Here is a 21,956-nt window from a genome sequence, read left to right as displayed (position 1 = left end):
CATGCGTATTGACCCAGCACGTGTGCAAGCAATTCAGCAAATAGATCTGCCCCGGAATAAAAAGGAGATTCAATCATTCAATTGTAAGATGAATTTTTTGCGTCGCTTTGTGCCTAATCTTGCTGAACACTTAAGAGAGATGACCAACATGCTCAAGAAGGACAACCAAGTGAAATGGACAGAGGAGGCTGTAAAATCTTTCAACTTGGTCAGATTGGATCTTTCTTCAGCTCCTATTCTAATCAGCCCAGACTACACTCGGGATTTCATATTGTTTTCATTTGCTTCGGAGCACACTATGGCAGCAGTATTATTGTAGAAAAGAGATGATCACGAAAGATCCATAGCATTCTTCAGCAGGGCTATAAGAGACGCAACTTTAAAGTACAACATCATTGAGAAGAAAGCCCTGGCATTGGTGAAGGCATTGAAGGATTTCCGGGTATATATTCTACATTCTCACATTTTGGCCTATGTTCCTAACGCTGTTGTAAAAGATGTTTTAGTGCAGACCGATCCGGAAGGAAGAAGAGGCAAATGGATTGCAGCCTTGCTGGAATATGATGTGGAAATAAAGCCCACAAAGCTGGTCAAAGGATAGGGATTGGAAAAGCTAATGGCTGAATCAAACTTGCATGCCTTGGACATAAACCTGATCGCTGTTATGTCCGATGAGAATGAAGAATCGTCATCAATACAGGTATCTGAAATTTTTTCTCTTTCCCCATGGTATTGAGATATAATATATGTGCTAAAAATCTATCACCACCGCCCGACATGACTAGAAATAAAGCAAGAACACTTAAGTTGAAAGCTGCCAAGTTTTGCATCTTAAATTTTGCGCTGTATTGGAAAGATCCCGGTGGAATTTTGTTAAATTGTTTGGTGGAAGAGGAAGCAAAGAAGGCCATGGAGGACTGCCACCAGGGAGAGTGCGGTGGTCACCTTTTTTGGAAGTCAACAACAAACAAAATTCTGAGAGCCGGGTATTATTGGCTGACATTGTTTGCTGATGTATATAAGATGGTCAAGCGTTGTCATAAATGTCAGATTTTCGAAGGAAAACAGAAGTTAAAGCCTTTTCCACTTAAGCCTATTGAGGTGAGCACTCCTTTCCAGCAATGGGGGTTGGATTTCATTGGTGAAATTCATCCCGCTTCTTCCGGACAGCATAGATGGATCCTTACAGCGACAGACTATTTCACAAAATGGATTGAGGCAGCTCCCACCAGACAAGCTACAGATATGGTAATCACTTCATTTCTTGAAAATAACATCTTGTCTCGCTTTGGTTGTTCGAATAAGTTAATCACTGATAATGCAACAACTTTCAAATAAAAAAGGATGGTAGAATTTTGTCATAAATATCACATCATTTTGGGTCACTCAACTGCCTATCATCCGCAAGGCAATGGATTGGCGGAGTCTTCAAACAAATCATTGGTCAACATCATCAAGAAGCTGCTGGAAATAAATAAAAAGAGCTGGAATAAGAGGTTGGTACATGCACTTTGGGCAGATCGAGTCAGTCAGAAGAAATCCATAGGTATGTCCCCCTTTGAGCTTGTTTATGGAGTTGATACAATATTTCCTACCTCTCTCGCTGCCCCGGTAGTCAGACTTCTTCAGGCGGCTGGCAGCGAAGAAGATCCCATGCAGAGAAGGTTGAATCAAATGGTCCACTTGCAACAGACAAGAGAAGAATTTTTCAAGAACACATCCAAATTGCGGGAGAAAATAAAGAAAATCTATGACAAAAAAACAAAGGCAGATAAATTTCAGTTGGATGATGTGGTGCTGAAGTGGGATGCAAGGAATGAAGAGAAAGGTAAGCACGGAAAGTTCGAAATCTTTGGAAAGGTCCTTTCAAGGTTGCAGCATATAGGGGTCAGAATGCCTTTCTTCTGAAGGAAATGAACGGGGAAGATTGTCCAGGAGGACCGATCAATGGTCAACTGCTCAAGCGGTACCACTGTTGATTTATTAACGCTGCTTCCACTGTCATTGTAAATACCATTTTTATTTCACTTTGGTTTCAGTCTGTCAAGTTAGTTTTTGAGTCATTTCGTGTCAAGTTTGAGTCAATTTCTTGGTCATTTCAGTTTCATAAATAAGTCAGAGTCCTGTGTTGTAGTCGAAATGATGACTCCATAGCCCAATGGACAAAAGGCACTATCTAGCTCCTCCAAATATCTACTGTTCTTGGCACCTCCAAGGAGCTACCATCACCTATTGGAGCCAATGTTAGAGTCGGTCTGGTCAGTCCTCCGTCAGAGATCAAAACTCTTTATCCATTTCATTTTTAGGTGTCCCGCTCCATTCACTCAGCTGCATTCCGTTAGGGGCATGCCATGATCTGACGGAGAAAGTCATGCTAGTCATTTCCCCATGTCTGGCTCCTGTTGGCTTATGTCTTAGTGTCAAACAATCAAAAAATCCACAACAGTCAAGGTCTGGTCCATTAACGGACAGAAGTCATTTTTGGTCATTAGGTCTAGGAATTAAACAATTTGGTCTTTAATATGTCCAGTAAAGCCATGCAGGCCAGAGTGATGTTCTTCCAAAGTAATGATCCGTAGAGTTTCATCATCATATTGATAAACTTCGACTATTCTTCAAAACTCTATTTTGAAGAAAAGTCAAAAAAGTGTCATTTGTGATATAATCTTCAAAAAAGTCACCAGTTGATTTTTTCAGATGCAGTCATGGTTTTCGTGGCCAAATGTCCAGTCATGCAATCCCTGCAAAGAGTGCCGAAAATTTCATCATTTGAGCTACAATTTCAAAGAAAAGTTGAAAATCAGGGTTATATTAAAGTCAGTGAGAGGTGTTGAACAAGACATTGGAAAAGTGGGTTTTTTAAAAGGTTAATTTAAAAATATGACCTCCAAGCCTATATACACAAATATCATCATAAAACAAGTTCATTGTGCAAGCAAGGCATTGGAGGAAGGTTGCAAGGTCGTGAGTTGAAGGTTGGAGCGATTTGGAGCAGCTTGGGGCGATTTCTGGGCGCGCGACACACACAGACAGGAGCGCGGCGCACTCACCGGGCGTGGCACACACAGAGCCTACCCACCGTTTAAAATCACCACTGGCGCAGCACACTCCAAGCGCGCGGCGCATTGGGTTTTGCGCATGGCGCACAAGGCAAAATGCCTAGAACTTTGCCAAATCGCCTCAAATTTTTTGTGGAGCTCTTCTATTTGCAAGGTAGGCCACCTAAATTAAATTGTGCACCAATTTTTATGGGTGATATGATGATTTTATGCCTATAATAAATTGCAAAATTTTTTCATAAAGCAAGCACAAAGAAGACACCAAAGAAAATCATTGTGCTAGGGTTTGTGCTACAGTGATATTGTTGCCAAGGTTATTCTTCCTACTCTACCCCTGTTCCTTATTCCCCCATCCCATTGTTCCCATAATCACTACCCTAACCCTACCAAAACCATACTCCCTTCCCCCTCTTCCTATTGCTAAATAAATCCCAAACCATACCCCATCAACACAATACCCAAACTCCTCCCAAGTCCCTAACAAATTCTCCCTATAACCCCTGTTCCCATTTCATCATTCCCCTCCTAATACTCCCTTGTTTAATTGTCCCCTTGGTGGCAGATTATCAAAACAACCTAGCTTTCATCATCACCAAAGGGGCAACCTAAATTCAGTTTACAAACAACAGCCATGGCATCTGAGGTTTCATCAGAGTATGAGGTGGAGACCCATAGTGATATAGCTTCAGGAGAACAGGCTCCCCGGAGACGTCCTAGGAGTGGAAAACATGTCAGAGATGAGCCAAACACCCTCACTGAGTTGCAGGCATGCCCTCTTGCTATGTCATGTTTCCAGCGCTTAGCATGTTTTGAATTTTTTCAGAGGGTGGCAAATGTCAGAGTTCATCATGAGTTGGCCCATCTTTTTTCACTTCACCTACATGGAGGATAGTCTATCTTGGCTGGGGTCACTTTCACATTGACACCCGAAACCATATCAGTGGCAACAGGCATACCAAATGTTGGAGAACAGTGGCATAAGAAGATGAAGTTGGAGAGGGATCATTATGAGCTTTACATTAAGGCCAGTTGTTTGAGTCAGCTCACGAGAGTTTTCCCATTTATATTTTTGAGAGATGCGTATGCCCTGCTCATGAAATTGATCATGAAATACTTTAGTTGTGAGGGGAGGTTTTCTCACCTTTATGCATATCACATCAGGTTGCTCATGCACTTTACCAGGGTGCGAATGATGAACCTCCCATTTTTCATCTACGAGAACATAGAGAGGATGAAAAATTTCATGCAGCACAAGACCCCTCAACAGCAGCTCAACATTGTTTATCACTTTGCTCTTATCCGGATTTTGGTGGACCATCAGTTGGGATTGCAGGGCATTTCTTGGGAGGACTTCATCTCCCGTGACTTCTTCAGCACTCCACAGGTAGTATCAGAGGCAAAGCATGAGATAGGTGGTCCTTCACATCAGTATGAGCGCCACGAGGCTGCTACTATGCCAGTATTCATCACCTATCAGAGAGGCAGTAGACATTTGTTTGCAGCAGCAAAGCGAGTGTTATCTCCACCCGGGGTGGAAGGGGCCTCGCTTCCGACATCGGCAACACAGGTACAGGACAAGAGCAAGAAGCCCAAGCATGACGAGGGGCCTTCATGTGAGCCATCCCTTGAACGAGAGACCAAATTCGTTCTCCTTCATGATGATGAGACAGATACAGATTCGGAGAGTGCCAAACATAGGTGGACCATCCAGGATCAAGAAACGGATATTCAATCCTTGTCACTCAAATTGGAGATGGCCAAATGGAACATCAGGTATTTGGAGTAGAGGAACAAATAGCTTGAAGACCAGCATGTGATCATGGAGCTGCAAAACATCCGTGAGAATCGCCAAGCTGCCCAACATAGAAGGATTGAGCTCACTTCTTTGGAGCAACAGGTTCATGATGATCGGAAGTCTACTCTCGAGATAGTTAACATGCACCTGGATAGAATGTTGAACAAGGCTGACAGAGACAACACACTGCTAAGGCACATGGCCTATCACTACAGGGCATGGAACATGAGTTTAAAGGCTCGGATAAGGAGCTTGAAGGCGAAATTGAGGAAAGCAACAAGAAAGGAAAAAGAGGAAAAAGAGCAAGATCGGCTTCGAATCTTGGCTGAGGCTTCCTTTTCCCATCACAACACCCGATAGAGAACCTCTAGCCCAAATTTCAAGAAATTTGGGGAAATTTTGGTCACATCACAAATTTTTGGGCAAAAAACAGGGTTTTTCTCCCTGTGCATTGCGCAAGTGGCGCGGCCCTAAAATTCTAGAGCTCCAAATGAGGAATGGTTTGAATTTTTGGATTCATCATGGAAAATCACGACTACTGGTGTCCAGAAAAGAAATTTTGTCAAGGTATGAGTCTCCAAAAGGTCAAAAACACCCAAAAATGACCTTTCTGCCACTTTTTTGACACAGAGAAAGCAGTCTTGGGAGAATGAAGATTTGGAGGGGAAAATGAGAACCAAATTCAAAAATTCCAATGGGGTTAGAAAGTAGACAGGACAAGATTTCCATCAAGCCCATTTGGTCACATTTTGGACTCCTGCAAGTGCCCCAAAACAGGCCCCAAATTAGCGCGGCGCACAGAGGAAAAATTGCCCAATTTGCTTCCGTTTCACGAAATTTTAGTTCGCGAGTTCTCCAAGTGGGCCCGCTCATCTACATTTCGGTTTTTTGGCACCAAAGGTAGAATTTAAAGCGTTTTTTTGCCAGATTGGCTTCTATCCAAGTGGCGAATGAAGGCAAATGGTCACCCGAGCCAAATGTCATGTTTTTGGCGCTGCACCTGTAGCTGATGGTTGGATCTCCATCTCCATTTTGCAATGATTCGAGTAACTCCCCAACCCTTGGGCATTCTATCTATTCCTTACACATTCTATATATTGTATGCATATTATTTGCAAAAGGTTGGTTGGCTTGTAACTTCTAGGAGACTGTGGGAAAGAAATTTTGCTTCTTCACTGTATATTTTTGACAGAGAATTAATGAAAGGCAGCAGCTCTGTTTCATGAGATTCATGTGGTTGTGAGTGTGGAAAATGTGTCTCTTATGTTTTCATATGTATTTCGTTATGTTTCATAATTCAATTCATGTTCATTTCCAGTGAAATTTTCTGAGTTAGATAAGGTAGAATTCAATTTTATTGCTCTGCCTGTGGGAAAATTTTATGTTCAGTGTTCTTCTTCTATTGAAAAGGATCCATGTTCCTATGCCCTTTTCACTCTCCTAAACAATCTCTCCATTCCACGTTATTTCAAATTAAATTTCTACACTTTCTGCCTTCCTTGCCTCACGAAGTAATCTCTGCCTTCGTATTACATTCTCTGTTCTTTGTTGACCATTGGTCCCATACCATCCTAGAAAACAGTCGTTCACAAAAAACTCGTTTCTCGGTTTCATATTCTTTTACTAGCCTAAAATCAATTTTCATTATCAGTCATCTCAGACCATCTTGTTCATCTATTCACTGAGCATGACTCGGAGAGAGCCATCTCCTGTTCAGCCTAAGGCAGATTTAGGTGCTAACAGGTTGATGGAGGAAAAACGGTGGGAAAGTGGAAATGGAGGATGGATGAGGATGTGAAGAGGTCTAGCACCTAGTAAATGAGGCTAAGGAGTGATGAATATGGTTGGATTTGTTCAAGGATGGAGGGAGAAATGCTGCACAAGAATGTAGAAATTAGGGCAAATTGGAAATTTGTGGAAAATGAAGGGAAGGGATCTTGGATTATTAGTTGGAGCAAGTTGTATGATGGAGCAAGGATAGGCAGGGATGTATTACAGGTGCTCTGCACACTATTTCTCAAATCTAATCAAGGAAAGACTAGAAAAATCAGAGATCTATCTACTTTGACCTAATCTGACCTAAAAACTAGAAACAAGATGAACAACAAGTTATGAATAGGAAATCATGCAAGATAACTATGGAAACCTAAGTGAGAATAGATCTAAATATGCAAGTACAACTGGTATCAACTTTTCCAACTAAAAATCTAACACTTGCAATTGCATTGAAAGGCAAAACAGTGTTTTTGTGGCAGCAAGTATGCCTTGGTCTCAGCTCATGGTCCCAAGGATGGAGAGATGAGATCAAGGATTTCTTGGTGGCCTTTATGTAGATATTTTCTGTTATCAAACTGTCAAATCAACCTGAAGCATGAAAAACTATTTCAATCATCAAAAGTAACCTAAGTAACCAAGCAAGATCTTAACCTAAATAGTAGAAATTATTCTATGAATGCAAAGAAAACACATAATAGTAGACAAAGGAGGTACTGGCACTTAGGTTGGGCCCAACCCCAAGAGCTACAGCCTCCTAAGGAAAGCTCAGAGCTAGTGCAAAGTGAAATTTATCTCCATTACTAAAAAAATAACCATGTCACAAAAATGTTTACAGCAAAAGCTCGAAAATGAGCTGAAAGGAAAAGCAGCACCAAAATGCGAAAAAAAACAGTTCAAGAGCTAAACTACCAAGTCTTGAAACCTTCCTACTTATGCACCACGAGGACCTCCAACAGCCCTCCTTAAATTGAAGGGCTTGGCTGCTCAAAACTGCAAGTAATCAGCCACTTCACAAAAGCTGCTCGGTTTCCCTTGGAAATCATCTTTGGTGGGCCACTGAACTCCGAGCCGATGGTGGAGAACTTGAGGAAGGGGCCATTTAGTGTAGGAGACACCCTTACTACTAATCCTTAGCCTTGTTCCCTCGTATTTGGCTGTCAACTGGCTCATAAATGCTTGACCTTGGTCCAAAAGATGTCAAAAAATCTGCAATAAGAATGTATTAGACTTCATGGTCAAGTGACTATTCTCATTTATTCAATTAACACAAATATACTCAAAATCATGCATAAACTATGAAGAATGGTGGATTAATCGAGAATAATAGGCAAAATGAGCCCAATAAGTTACCCATTTTTGGGGCTCATCATCACCTCCTGCTAAATGTGTTGCTCATCCTCTGAGAAACTAATCTAGCTCATCATCTTTGATTGCTTTGACTGCCTCTCTAACATCCCAGGCTTCCGAGGTGATGTCCTCTTCTCGGTCATGAAACCCTGCTTTTCTCTCTACTTCCTCCCATTGCCTGTGCTCTTCTTCTTTTTTGACCCCTTCCAGTAGTCCCAAAAGCAATGGAGGACTGAACTTCAGGCCGATCCAGTTGGCTTGCAGAGTTTGCATTGAGTGTTTATAAAGTGGTACCCTTTCCAAGGCCTCTCTCATCCTTGTTGGGGAGTGGTACTCTCTAATTTTCAGACTATGGGACAATGTGTTCCATCTCCTTGTGCAAGCATGAATGCAGTTATCACCCAACAGTCTCTCCATGTCCTCAAAGTGGGCAATGGCCTGAGCTTGCTTTCAATGTAGTCTGGGAGAACCTGTAGGTTGTTGGCAAGGTGCTGATGGGCATACAGTAAAGCTGAGGGATCTTCTGGTTCTGCTCTGATCATGAGTGGCTCACTTAGCTCCCTGTTCATAAAATTTCGAATCTCTGCTGCCCTTTTTTCCTCATGGTTTAACCACGAGGCCATGGCCATGAGTTGCACATCTCCCAATGTAGCATTGGGGTCCCACAGATTCATGTTTGGAAGGGCCAAGTTGTGTAAATAGAATTCTGATAACTTGGCCTTATCTTCTGCTGAGCTACTGTCACACAAGTCCATAAACTGATGGTAATTCTAAAATGGAATGGTGCCCCTCTAGGCCAAGGTGTTAATTTGAAATTGCAACCATTGATCTTTAAGATATAAGGCATATGACTTAGCAGGTTGCCTACATTGTAAGGCTTCTATTGCCCAGCTGGCCATGTAGGCCATCTAGGCGTCTTTTTCTTGCAACTGTTGTTTTAAACCCTGTATCTTTTCTGCTGCCTGAGACTCCTGTTCTTGCAGCAGTTTTGTGAGCATCTCCACATTGGCTTGTAGCTCTGCCTCCCTCTGCTATTTCCCAGTTGTGTCTTTGTCTACTAGAGGTCCTTCTTGCTACTGTTTCCCTCCCAAAATGGACAGTCTACCTTCCTTGTGGACTTCCTATAGCTGCAACTGTTTTTTCAGCAGCTCATTCTCCTCCTGCAGCTGGGCTCTTTTGCAGCTTTCTACATGCCTTACCATGGCCAGTTCTCCTCTCAATTCTTTTAACTTCTCCTCCATGTGGCCTATGTCCTCAATTCCCTTAGATTTGGAAATTTTCATCCATGTGTGTGTTCTTATCCTCTCTTTTTCCAATGCAAAGAAGAGTGGCACAGCAAATTTCCGTGGGATGATTTTCCCACCCTATAATAGATTGTAATATGAGCCCAAGCTAGGCTGAGGAGTAGGCTCAGGTGTATCTTCAGTTTTGCTCTCCCCTTGTGATTGTTTAGCTACTTTCTCCTCCAATTTCTCAGTCTCTTTTAACTTGGCTAGAGTTTCCTGTAGAGATGTTGCAGCTTCCTGTAGAACTGCCTTTGAGTCCGTCGACTTAATTTTCTCTTTCCATGTAGAGGTTTTTGTGCTTCCTCTTTCAGAGGTGATGGATATCTTGGAAGAAGACTCTTCCTTTTGTTTAGTGGGTGAGTCCCCAATGACAATTGGCTCCTTTGACTGTGGCTGGGGCCTGCCCACTCTGATCCTTGTGCTTCTCCTTGCTTTAAAGTACATGGAGGTTTGCCTCTTTCTCTTCCCTTTTTGTTTTGTAGGTGTGCTTAAGGCAGCAAGCACAATTGCTGCCTCCCTTTCCAACATCTCAGGTGATTTATTCTCTTGCTGTTCTTTTTCCTTGCTTCCTGTAGAAATCTCTGTGTCAATTTTTTTTGTCTGTGTTGCTGAGATCTCAAGGTGTGTCCTTTCCTTTTGTTTCTGTGTGCTTTCTTTGGCTGTGGTAGCCTTCATTTGGGCTTTTTCGGCCTTCTCTATTCTACTCTGCATCCTCTTTTCCCTTGGTGTTTTTGCTATTGTTTCCTCCTCTGTTTTAGGCTCAGCAATCTGGCCAATTTCTTTCTGTTTTTCCTGTGCTTCCTCTGTTTTTCCCTTTTCTTGAATGTCCTGTGTTCCCTCATCATTGTTCTTCTCAATTTCTTCAGTGTGCTCCCCCTCCTCACTGCTGGATGGGGTGATGTTTTCAACCAAAGTTCTAATGTTATCCTCCCTGGACATATTTCTGAAGGTTTCCCAAGATATGGGGACAATATAGGTATGTAAGGCATCTTCCACCAACAGTTTGATGAGCCCATGATGGGCCAACTGATCTGGGATCCCCTCATTGAGCTTTGTACCACATTCAATTAGTGACTGAAGAAGGAAATAGGGGATGCTCAGTTTCTTGGCTGGAGGCAAGTCAATCCCATGCCTTAGTTCACACAACAACCTGAAATGATATCCATAGATGATGCTAAACCTTCCTTCACATGTGATATACTTCATAATTTGAAAACTAACTTCACTCCAGAGAGGAGGCAAGCTGGTTCTTCTAACCCCATTTTTATCTTCTACAGGATGCTCCGTGGGCAGAAAAAATGACTTCTTAGTAGTTTGGCCCAATGATCTCTCTTCTTTGCTCCAAGGGAGCCCCAATGGTAGACCAGTAACTGCATTGATGAGCTCAGGGGTGAGTTCTAGGGTCAAACCCCTAAAACTAATTGTGGCATGTGTTTTTGACTGTGGTCTCAGGGACATTAAAAACTCCTCAGTTATCTCCTCATCATGACCCTGAATTTTGTCAAAGAAGGATATCCAATTTGCTCGGGTGAAAAGGTCCACCACCTCAGGATGCTCGTGCAGCTTGCTAGAGTCCGAGGGTTCTTTCCTTATGAATCCTCCTGGCATGGTGAGAGTGCTCTTTTTATGTTTTAATCAGAAAAGGAAATGCTCAGGCAACCAAACAGTCAATCTGAAACAGAACCCCTGAACTCAATTTGGTTTCCCCTGAACTCAAGAAGGAATTTCTCGCGTGTTCAATATCAACTAGAAACAATTTCCTTATTTTAAGACCACTGTCACCCAGAACTCAACAGTCTATTTATGAAAGGAAGAATTTGTTTTTACAGACAGAGCATAAGGATCAGGTTCCCTTTTCAGCACCTGCATAGATATGAAAATTCAAATTTTTTCACATACATGCTGGCCTCTACGGCTGTATATATCTTCCTTACAGGAGAATTTAAAAAGAAAACGTGGAGGAGATTTTTGATGCAGAGAAACTGGGGAAACTCAGTGCAATATGCAGGCAAACGTTTTACTTCCAATACACAGGCAGACTTTTCCTTTGATTTTTCAATCTGATGCCGTTCAATTCACCATCTTGCACAAACACATCATGCATAAAGGAGTTTTTTTCGAGCCTACCTCATTTGGAGCTCCAAATTCAATGAAAATCCTAGGTTTTCCTGCTCCGTAAAGTTGTTCTGCCTTTCCTATAGAACCCTTCCTGTAGAAGGCCCCCGGTTCCTGTAGAATGACACTGTGCTTCTGAGCGAGCCCGATACGTGGGAGATTTTCGAACACAGGCAGAAAAATTGGTGGAGGACGACTGGTTAACTGTTTTTGGAAGCGGTGGATGCGTACTCTAGTCGAGGACATTGTGAGTGCAGAGTGAACAGAAGGTGGTGCATGTTTCAGCCGGGCATCTTTTAACTGCGGCGTGATTCGTGGTGAGGGGATGAGGTGGCTGGACCGGACCGTTGGTTCGACGTCACAGCCATAATGTTTTTGCGTGTTTCTAACCGCCATCACCTCCTCTCTGCCATTATCTGCCGCCACCACTACCAGTCCCGACAATTTCTCCCTGAATGGACACTCCACATGTGCTGGCTGCACATCTCATCGACAATTTTGAATGTAACGGGGCTCGTTTGGATCCCACGAGGATATGTAACTGGCTAAGGGTGGCAAGTTGACTGGCTACTGATTCCACTCAATACGAACCAATCCCATAGGCATGCATCTTTTAAAATATGATTTATGCAATTGACGAATGAGTTTAGGCACTTACCTGCGTGGTCATGGCCGCGTTATGCAGATTTTGGGTTTTGGAACCCATTCCTTCGTTTGTTGTTGCTGCATGCACGGGTTTTGGAACCCATTCCTTCGTTTGTTGTTGCTGCATGCACACTGCATGCTTGGCTTTGGCTACTGTTGATATTATTACGTTCACGAAGAGCTCTTTGCATCTCTCTTTTGCCACTCTTGGTTGTCCCTATCTCCAGAGTATGTCTTCCAGAGGGATCAGCTACTACAGGATTCCTGTAGGATGTCCTGTAGCTGCTTCTCCTCCTGGAATGCAAGCTAGAATGAGCAGGGTTATACTGCTGACGAGGATTTCAGCTGATGAGGATTCGATATGGAGATTGACAAGTATGGTGAGTGAGAAATTGCTGCTTGTTTTGTCAATAAAATTTTTTGCTGGCAGTATGAAGAAAACAACATTTTCTGTGTGTGACTGTGCAGGAAAATAAAAAATGGGTGCAATGGAGGTGTAAAGAGATGGAAGAGGGTGACATATGGCGATGGACGGAAATAGGGATGTTTGCAGGTCTCATAGGTAGATTCCCACCCTTCGGATTCTCTTCCGAGATCAATTCTGGCTTGTCTGTAGGTTCTACAGGATCTTCCTATAGAAGACACAGAACTTCCTGTAGAAGACACAAAACTTCCTGTAGAAGGTGAAATCTTAACCCGAATGAGATCAAATCTTAGGAAAGGGTAGTGGTCATGGAGGAATTGATTGTGAGGGATGCTTGCAGCCTGGTGCTGACCTTTGTCCTTGTTTTGTGTGATCCTCCTAACCTGCAATGTCCTTCCTGCAACCTGCAATTTGTTCAACAGAAGTCAAGTTTATTTTTCTGTGTTTTTTTCTTTTTTCCTTTTTTTTTTATTTAGACAGTCGGGGTGCCTCAGGCAACCAAACAGTCAATCTGAAATAGAACCCCTGAACTCAATTTGGTTTCCCCTGAACTCAAGAAGGAATTTCTCGCGTGTTCAATATCAACTAGCAACAATTCCCTTGTTTTAAGACCACTGTCACCCAGAACTCGACTATCTGTTTATGAAAGGAAGAATTTTGTTTTTACAGACAGAGCATAAGGATCAGGTTCCCTTCTCAGCACACACATAGATATGCAAATTCAAATTTTTTCACACACAGGCTGGCCTCTACGGCTGTATATATCTTCCTTACAGGAGAATTTAAAAAGAAAACGTGGAGGAGATTTTTGATGCAGAGAAACTGGGGAAACTCAGTGCAATATGCAGGCAAACGTTTTACTTCCAATACACAGGCAGACTTTTCCTCTGATTTTTCAATCTGATGTCGTTCAATTCACCACCTTGCACAAACACATCATGCATAGAGGAGTTTTTTTCGAGCCTACCTCGTTTGGAGCTCCAAATTCAACGAAAATCCTAGGTTTTCCTACTCCGTAAAGCTGTTTTGCCTTTCCTGTAGAACCCTTCCTGTAGAAGGCCCCCGGTTCTTGTAGAATGACATTGTGCTTCTGAGCGAGCCCGATATGCAGGAGATTTTCGAACACAGGCAGAAAAACTGGTGGAGGACGACTGGTTAACTATTTTTGGAAGCGGTGGATGTGTACTCCAGTCGAGGACGTTGTGAGTGCAGAGTGAACAGAAGGTGGTGCATGTTTCAGCCAGGCATATTTTAACTGCGGCGTGATTCGTGGTGAGGGGATGAGGTGGCTGGACTGGACCGTTGGTTCGACGTCACAACCATAATTTTTCTGCATGTTTCTGACCGCCATCACCTCCTCTCTGTCGTTATCCGCCGCCACCACTACCAGTCCCGACGATTTCTCCCTGAATGGACACTCCACACGTGCTGGCTACACATCTCATCGGAAATTTTGAATGTAACGAGGCTCGTTTGGATCCCACGAGGATATGTAACTGGCTGAGGGTGGCCTGTTGACTGGAAACCGATTCCACTCAATCCGAACCATTCCCATAGGCATGCAGCTTTTAAAATATGATTTATCCAATTGAAGAATGAGTTTAGGCACTTACCTGCGTGGTCACGGCCGCGTTATGCAGACTTTGGGTTTGGGAACCCATTCCTTCTTTTGCTGTTGCTGCATGCACAGGTTTTGGAACCCATTCCTTCTTTTGTTGTTGCTGCATGCACACTGCATGCTTAGCTTCAGATGCTACTGATATTCTTACATTCACGAAGAGCTCTTTGCATCTCTCTTTTGCCACTCTTGGCTGTTGGTGAGCTCCAGTATTGCAGCAATAATGCTACAACTCCTGGAACTCCCTTCTTTAATTTTATCAACCCGGTAGTTCGTAACAAACTTGGAAGCGATGGTGTTGTATGCACAAGTACTAGCTCTTGTCGCAGCTGTCACTTGGTCAGCTGGCACAAGTCCGCTAGGGGCTTAAGCCAACTTCTATGAGCTCTTAGAAGAAGCTTTTTAACTGATGGATGAAAGCTAACTCAAAGGAAGCTAATCTACTTGCGGAGAGAAACTAAAAGCCAAAAAGAAACGCAAACCCGAGCAAACCCTAATTCTACCAGCTAGTCCTACTGACGCAAAGGAGAGAATGCAAACTACGAAAAGAGATGCCATTACTTATATGAAGGTAAAATACATGTGTCTACACTACCTCTAGCTAAAGAAAACATATTTTTGTATTTTTGACTAAGTTATTAGAATTATCATGCATGTGCTTTAACTGGCTTTTCACTGTGCAGGGGTGGATCAAGGAGGAGAAATGCTTGGAAAAGGTTGGGATGGTACAGAGAGGGCCTAAGGGGTCCCTAACACCCTTCCATAGAGTTTCACAGAGTTTGGCTATCAAGAAACCTCATTCGTGAGCTTCTACAAGAAGTCTGCAGGGGTTCTACAGGATGTTTAGGATTTCTACAGGATGTTCTGTAATGTTTCTAGAGGATGTTTAAAAATTGGATTTTGGAGGATGGGTGAGTGAGTTAAGGTGGATGAATGGATAGGGAGGCAGGGTAGGGGCCTGAAATGACCAAAGGACTGATGGATAGAGTTGAGGAGAAGGTGTAGATGGCTGGACTTGTTCCAAGAAGACTGAAGTAATGTTGCACAAAAGGTAGGGTTATGAGGGCAGTATGGAAACGTGAGGCAAGAAACCAAGTTAGGACATGGAGAAGATGGGTTTGGGGGAGTCTAGGTAGACAGAGAAGTGGTACAGGTGCTCTGCAATTTGTGTTTCCAACTGAACCAACAAAGACATGCAAGAAAACAAAGATCTAGTTATGCTACCCTAATATGATCTAGCTAACAGTAACAAGAATGGACAACAGCTTTATTTGCAAGGAAACCATGTATATTAACTATGCAATGAAGCATTCAAATATTTGAACATGTAACCAACTTCTGCAAATGAAAAACAAACACTAACGATTGCATGGCAAAGCAAAGTCAGTGTTTTTGTGGGCAGCAAAGTCATCCTAGTCACAACTCCTGGTCCCACTGAGGGAGAGGTGAAACCACAGATGTTTGTTGGCCCTTTTCTTGAAGCTTTTTCTGTTGACAACCTATCAACTAAATCTGAGCATGAAAAGCTATTTTACTCATCAAAAACAAACTAAATAACAAAACAAGATTTAGATTTAAATAGCAGATTTTATTCTAAGAATGCAGCAAAAACAAATAAAGATAATCAAAGGAGGTATTGGGCGCTTGATATGGGCCCAACCCCAAGAGCTATAGCCTCCTAAGAGAGATTTAGAGCTGGTGCAAAGCTGGATTTATCTTTATTGAGCAAGAAAAGAAGAGTTACATCAAAAATGTCGACAAGGAGAACTTGAAAATGAGCTGAAAGCAAAGCTAATCTATTGCCTAAAAATCGAAATACAAACTAGCTAACTTTTGCCTACAAAATGACTAACCATTGGCTACAAAATGACTAAACACTATCTAACCCCAAAATGAGGCCCTAAGCCTTCTTATTTATACAAATTGAGGACCCCAACAATCCTCCTAAACTTTAGGGACTCGGCTGCCCAAAACTTGTAGTTAACAGTAGTCCTACTTGACTTGCTTGGCTGCCCTTGTGCTAATTGATTTGGTGGCCCTTGAACTCCGAGCTGATGGTGGAGAATTTGAGGTAAGGGCCCATAAATGAAGGGGACACCTTCCTACAAATCCTCTCCCTTGTTCTCCCACGAATTTGGCTGCTAAGTGCTCATTAAGACCTTCAATTTTGTCTCCAAATTGACCAAAAAGGCTACACAAAGCACCCATTAGACTTGTTGGTATAATGACTAACCCAATTCACTCTATTAGCATAAATATAATCAAGAACATGCAATAAACTAATGAGAATAGTGGATTAAGTCGAATTAGGAGGTTGAATGAGCCCAAATAATTATCCATTTTTGGGGCTCATCATCACCCCCTACTGAAAGTGTTGCTCATCCTCTGAGCAACCAATCTATCTCCTCATCTTTGATGGCCCTGGTGGCCTCCCTGTCATCCCAAGCTTCTGAAGTGATTTCCTCTTCTCGGTCATGAAACCATGATTTTCTCTCTGCTTCTTCCCACTGCCTGCTCATTCAATCATATGAAAGGAGATGAAACCAGTGGAGGATGGAAGAAAAGAGTGGTTTCATGCTTCCTCAACAAACTTCAAGCTTCAAATCCCTCTTCATAATTGATTCTGGCCTGCCCAAAGGCTCTACAGGATGTTTCTGGTAGAAATACAGAACTTCCTGTAGAAAGTCCTGTAGCTTCCTGTAGAAGGTTGAACCATGACTAGATTGTGTCCGAACCCTGAAAAAATGAGTGTTCATGGAGGGGATGGATGTGAGGATGCCTGGGAACTTGGTAGGGACCCTTCTACTTGTGTTGGGAGGCCCCCTTTCGGCATTGTGTTCCTACAACATCTTCAGAATTAACTCCCACAGCAACACATTGACATTGGTGTCTCCTGTAATGTTACCCAAAAACCTCTAAAACAACATAAAAGGAGCAAGCACCATTCCCCTAAACCAAAACTTAAACGGCCCCTCTGAAAAATGGTAGCTGCATGCAGAGCCTCAATCAATCTTCACTTATGAGTATATTGTCCGCATAAACCAAAGGCATTCATAGAAAACTATTGTACCGGTCAGAGCAAAAAATGAGTATGACATGATGGGCATGTAGCCAAAATATAAAATTCCAGAAACAAGCTTTGTCATCTCCAGCTTGGTGAAGAAATAGAATGTGGCATAGAGAAACAAGTAAAATGCTGAGGAGCCTACAATCAAATAAGATCTCCACCACCAGTTGTAATCTTCACTACACAGTTGGAAGTAGCACAGGACAATGGTGATCTCTGCACATGTAACAATGAGGATCACAAAGACAATGAACAGGAACCCAAATATATAGTAGAACTGATGCAGCCATATTGAAGTTAATATGAAGAACAATTCAATGAATACAGCTCCAAAAGGCAAAATGCCTCCAATTGGTATTGAGAAAATGGGCTGCATATACCAAGCTTGCTCTGGAATCTGCCTGGGGATTTTATTGGTCTTCATTGGATCCTCAATTGCAGGTTTCTTGTAGCCAAAGTAACTGCCCACAAAGACCAATGGCACAGAAATTCCAAACCATAAAAGGACCAAGGCAAACATAGTCCCGAAAGGAACTACACCAGATGATTTTTTTCCCCATAGCAGTGCATTGAGAATAAAGAAAATGCAAAAGGTAATGCCTGGAAACAAGAATGCTGTCTTCAGCGTGTTCCTCCTCTATTCTGTGCCCTTGAACATATTATATAGACGCGACGATGTACACCCTGCAAACAAACCCATAAACACCCATAATAGCAGCATAGCTGTCATTAAACCTCCACAGTTCGAAGGAGAAAGGAAACCAAGGACTGCAAATTTGTCGAAGAAAAATCCATTTTCTCTGCTTTTGAAAGTTGTTTCGTACTTCTTGGAGAACTTCTTCCTATAGGACATTGATAAGCAGGAGGGGTTTTTAAAAGAAAATGGCCAAGAAAGCTTGGTTTGCTGCTATGAAGCTTGTTGCAGCTGCAGGGACAATGATAAAATGGAAACAATGGTGGTGAGAGCATTTCAAATATGAGTTCAATTGGTTGTTCATGGAGACTTCCACTGATGGAGGGTGAGCTGGCCAAGTGCACGTTGGCCCCATGCAGACCATTGGTCCCCACTACAGTGTTATTATGAACTGTAGTTCTCTGCCTGTAATTACTCCCATCAATTACGTTGGATTTTAAACAACCACCACTACCTGTTCTCAGTTTTCTTCCTGAGATGGCTGAGCACACGTGTCGATTGCACCCACCGAGCGTTGTTTGAACTGGATGAGGGTGGCCAGTTAGCTGGCCACCGATTTTTTAATACCAACCATCTCATTGCTCATGTTGTTTACGAATTACATTCATGCAAATAGAGGAACGAGTTTAGTCACGTACCTGCAAGTCGTGCGTGGTTGCTGTGAAGTGCTGAGATCTTTCATTCGCTGCATGCATTTGTTTATGTGGTTGCATGGTGGCTTGGTTGATGATTCATGGTTGTTTTTTCCTTATGCAGGTGTCCTCTGGCTGGATCCCAGCTGCAGGAGTTCACTTCCACGTTCAAATCTGCACCTTCAAGCTGCTGCTGCTAAATTTTCATAGGACCAAAACTTGTTTTCGCCATTGCTCCCAAACGGTAAACCGAATCGATCTAAAAATTTTCGAGCATGTTCCTATCATCATGATGCACCTCCCATAGAAAATTCGTGATCAATGGATGCACAGATTTCGAGAAAAATGGAAAATGGCTGAATATTTCAGAGATCAATTTCTCGGAAACCGTGCATCAGAATTGGCTAAAACTGCTTGAGTAGGCTACTATCACCTATTTCCATCTCCCCATAAAACAGGTTTTAAAACGGATGCATGGATATGGAGAAAATGCAAAAATGGCTGATGGTGATGGAGGCTGATTTCTTGGAAACCGTGCATCAGAATTGGCTGAAACTACTCAGGCATGTTACCATCACCCCTGTACAATTCCCCGTAAAATGGTTTTTCAAATGGATGCATGGTTTTCAAGTTATGGAAGAAACAAATTCTGTTCTAGGTATTTTTGCTTCAAGGCATTTTGCAGTTTTGTTGCATGGTATGAAAAATGAACTTGGGCTGTGATGCAGGCATGGAGATGATGGAGGAGGAGTTTGAAAAGTGCAGGAGGACTCCTGGACCCTTGTGGAAGCTATCGTGTTCGCCAAACCACCTTTTTGCAATCCATTTTTAGCTTCTTATAATTTATACAGGAAGTTCCTGTAGAAAACACATTTTTCATAAAAGAAGAAAAATGAGGTGGAAAAAATGATGGAGAAAGGCGAGGGATGGACACAGAGGTGCTTGCAGGCCTAACCAACAGATTCCCACCATCAGATTCCCTTTTAAAATTGAATTTGGTTCGTCCAAAGGTTCTACAGGATGTTTCCTGTAGAAATACAGAACTTCCTGTAGAAGGCACAAAAATTCCTTTGACCTTGTTTTGAGTGATCCTCCTGACCTGCAATGTCCTTCTTGCAACCTGCAATTATCCAATGGAAATTAGTTTTATTTTTCTTTTTCTTTTTCTCTTTTTTTGAAAAATAACTAGGGCGCCTCATGGAGGTTTTCACCCTAATTGCCTGCCCTGGGCGCCTCCAAGGAAGGTTTTCACCTAGGGATCTTATTCCCTTTTTATTTTCTCTTCTTTCCAACCCATTGACCGCCTCATGGAGGTTTTCAATCAATGAGCCAATCTAAGGCACCTCTGAGGAGGTTTTCACCTTAGATTTTTCCTCTTATTTCTATTTTTTCATTTCTTTTTTTTTTTCCTTTTTTTTTTTTTTTTCTCTACCCTTCCCTACTTGAAAAACAAAATCGTTCTCAAGTATAAGAATACTTCCAATGGAGCCATGTGCACATCGAGATTAGAGACAAAATGATGTGGAGGCTCAAAATGCATGCTTGGATAGCTATCCGGATTTTAGAGACCAAATGATCTGACTTTTAAGGGATCAAACATAGCTAAGGAAGAGAGTACCGCTGCAACTTAGTGACCTTCTGAAACCATATCTCAATATAGCTTTTATATCCTTGGTCATTTTGCTGATCTGGGTCATGTTTCATGTCACTTTCTACTATGACTTCCTCATCTTCCTCTTTTTGCTGATCTTTCTCTTGAATACATGGAAGATTTGACGGTAACCATGAGGGAACTCTCTCGATCTCTGATTTTGATGCCTTCTCTTCATCAAGTGCAGCCCATGGTTCTCTGATCTTTTCTTTTGAATCTTCTTCTGTTGGATGTGGTCCTTCAATGCTTGCAATATAGTCTCTTTTTTGCAATACTCTTCCTGAGCTATGGTGAAGATCATTGAGCTCAAGAGGAGTTGTTCGGACATGTTGTGCCTCAGCTTTGCAATTAGGTTGAGCTATTCCAATGTGCGGGTTTGGAAATGGTGGTATGGGTAGCTGAGTGGGGGTGTATATTTGAGATGGATGTGGATGGGGTTGTGGTTGGGCAGGCATTTGGGGCTGCCTTGGTGGAGGAGGAGGCGATGGTTGTGGATGAGCAGGTGGTGGAGGAAAATGAGTGGGATGAGAGTTGTACTGGGGCCTCCACCCCTGATAAGGTGCATTCCACTGAGGTTGTGGCTGAGCATAAGAGTGAAATGAATGAGCAACTGGTTGGGCATAATATGGATCTGTGAAGGAACAAGGAGGAGGTGTGAACCAGGAAGGATGAGCAGGGGGACCCCAAGAAGGCATGAAAGTGGCTTGATAGGGGTCATAATAGGTCTCATGTGTCCCTTGCAGTTCCTGCTGGTAAGATCTAGGTCCATGCGGCCTCCTTTGGTTCATATAATAGAGTGGTTCAGTGGCTCCTTTGGCTCTCTGATATGCAGCTTTAATTCCGGGCAAGGAAGGGCACTGATCTGTAGGATGGTATTCTTCACAGACAAAACACACTTCTATAGAGTACAATGGACATTCGTTCCTAGGATGCTTTCTAGTGCACCTGGGACAAAAGATGACCAAAGCCCTCTTGGCTTCCTCTTGCTTCTTTTGGATCCATAGGGTATCCAATTGCCTGGCAAGAAACTGCCTCATATCACTCTTGAAATCTTCTATCTGATCTTCAAATTCATCTTTGGACAAGGGACTGCTCCCAACATTTCTGCTTGTAGCCATTTGCTCCAGAGGAATGGTTTCTTCTTCTTCTTCCCTTGAGGTTCTTCAAATATGTCTTGCTGTCCACCTAAGGGTTCTTTAATCATAGCCATCGAAGAAGAGAGAAGGTTGACTGTGTGAAGCAGTGGGGGCGTTGTGCAATCATTTTTCTAACTTATCTCTACTCCTACAAGGCATGAAAAGAAATCTTTTTGGTTGATTTTTGTATTTTTCTTCTTGTACCTGCAAAACTAAAATAGATTGAACTGGAACTAACTATCTTGCTGAAATGAAAATGCGGAATTGAAATGAAAGCAGGAAAGGACTAATCTATTTTGCTCAAATGAAATTGCAGGAATGAAATGCTAGGCTACGCTTGCGGAATTGAAATACTAATCTACGCTTGCAGAAATGAAATTGTGGAATTGAAATGCTAATCTATGAAAGCACGAAATGTCTACGCTACTTTTGCGGAAATGAAATAAACTACTTAGCAGAAGGTTGTAGTAGAAAATAGAAGAATAGCAGCAATCACCAATACTCTGACGCTTCCCCGGCAATGGCGCCAAAAAAAGATGGTGAGCTCTAGTATTGCAGCAATAATGCTACAACTCCTGGAACTCCCTTCTTTAATTTTATCAACCTGGTAGTTCGTAACAAATTTGGAAGCGACGATGTTGTATGCACAAGTACTAGCTCTTGCCGCAGCTGTCACTTGGTCAGCTGGCACAAGTCCGCTAGGGGCTTAAG

The sequence above is a fragment of the Pinus tabuliformis genome, chromosome 8, assembly GCF_031772625.1.
Source record: "Pinus tabuliformis cultivar Carrire ecotype Pingquan chromosome 8, CPIR1, whole genome shotgun sequence".
Lineage (NCBI taxonomy): Eukaryota > Viridiplantae > Streptophyta > Pinopsida > Pinales > Pinaceae > Pinus > Pinus tabuliformis.
The sequence above is the reverse complement of the archived record's forward strand: the minus strand, read 5'-3'. Positions refer to the sequence as shown.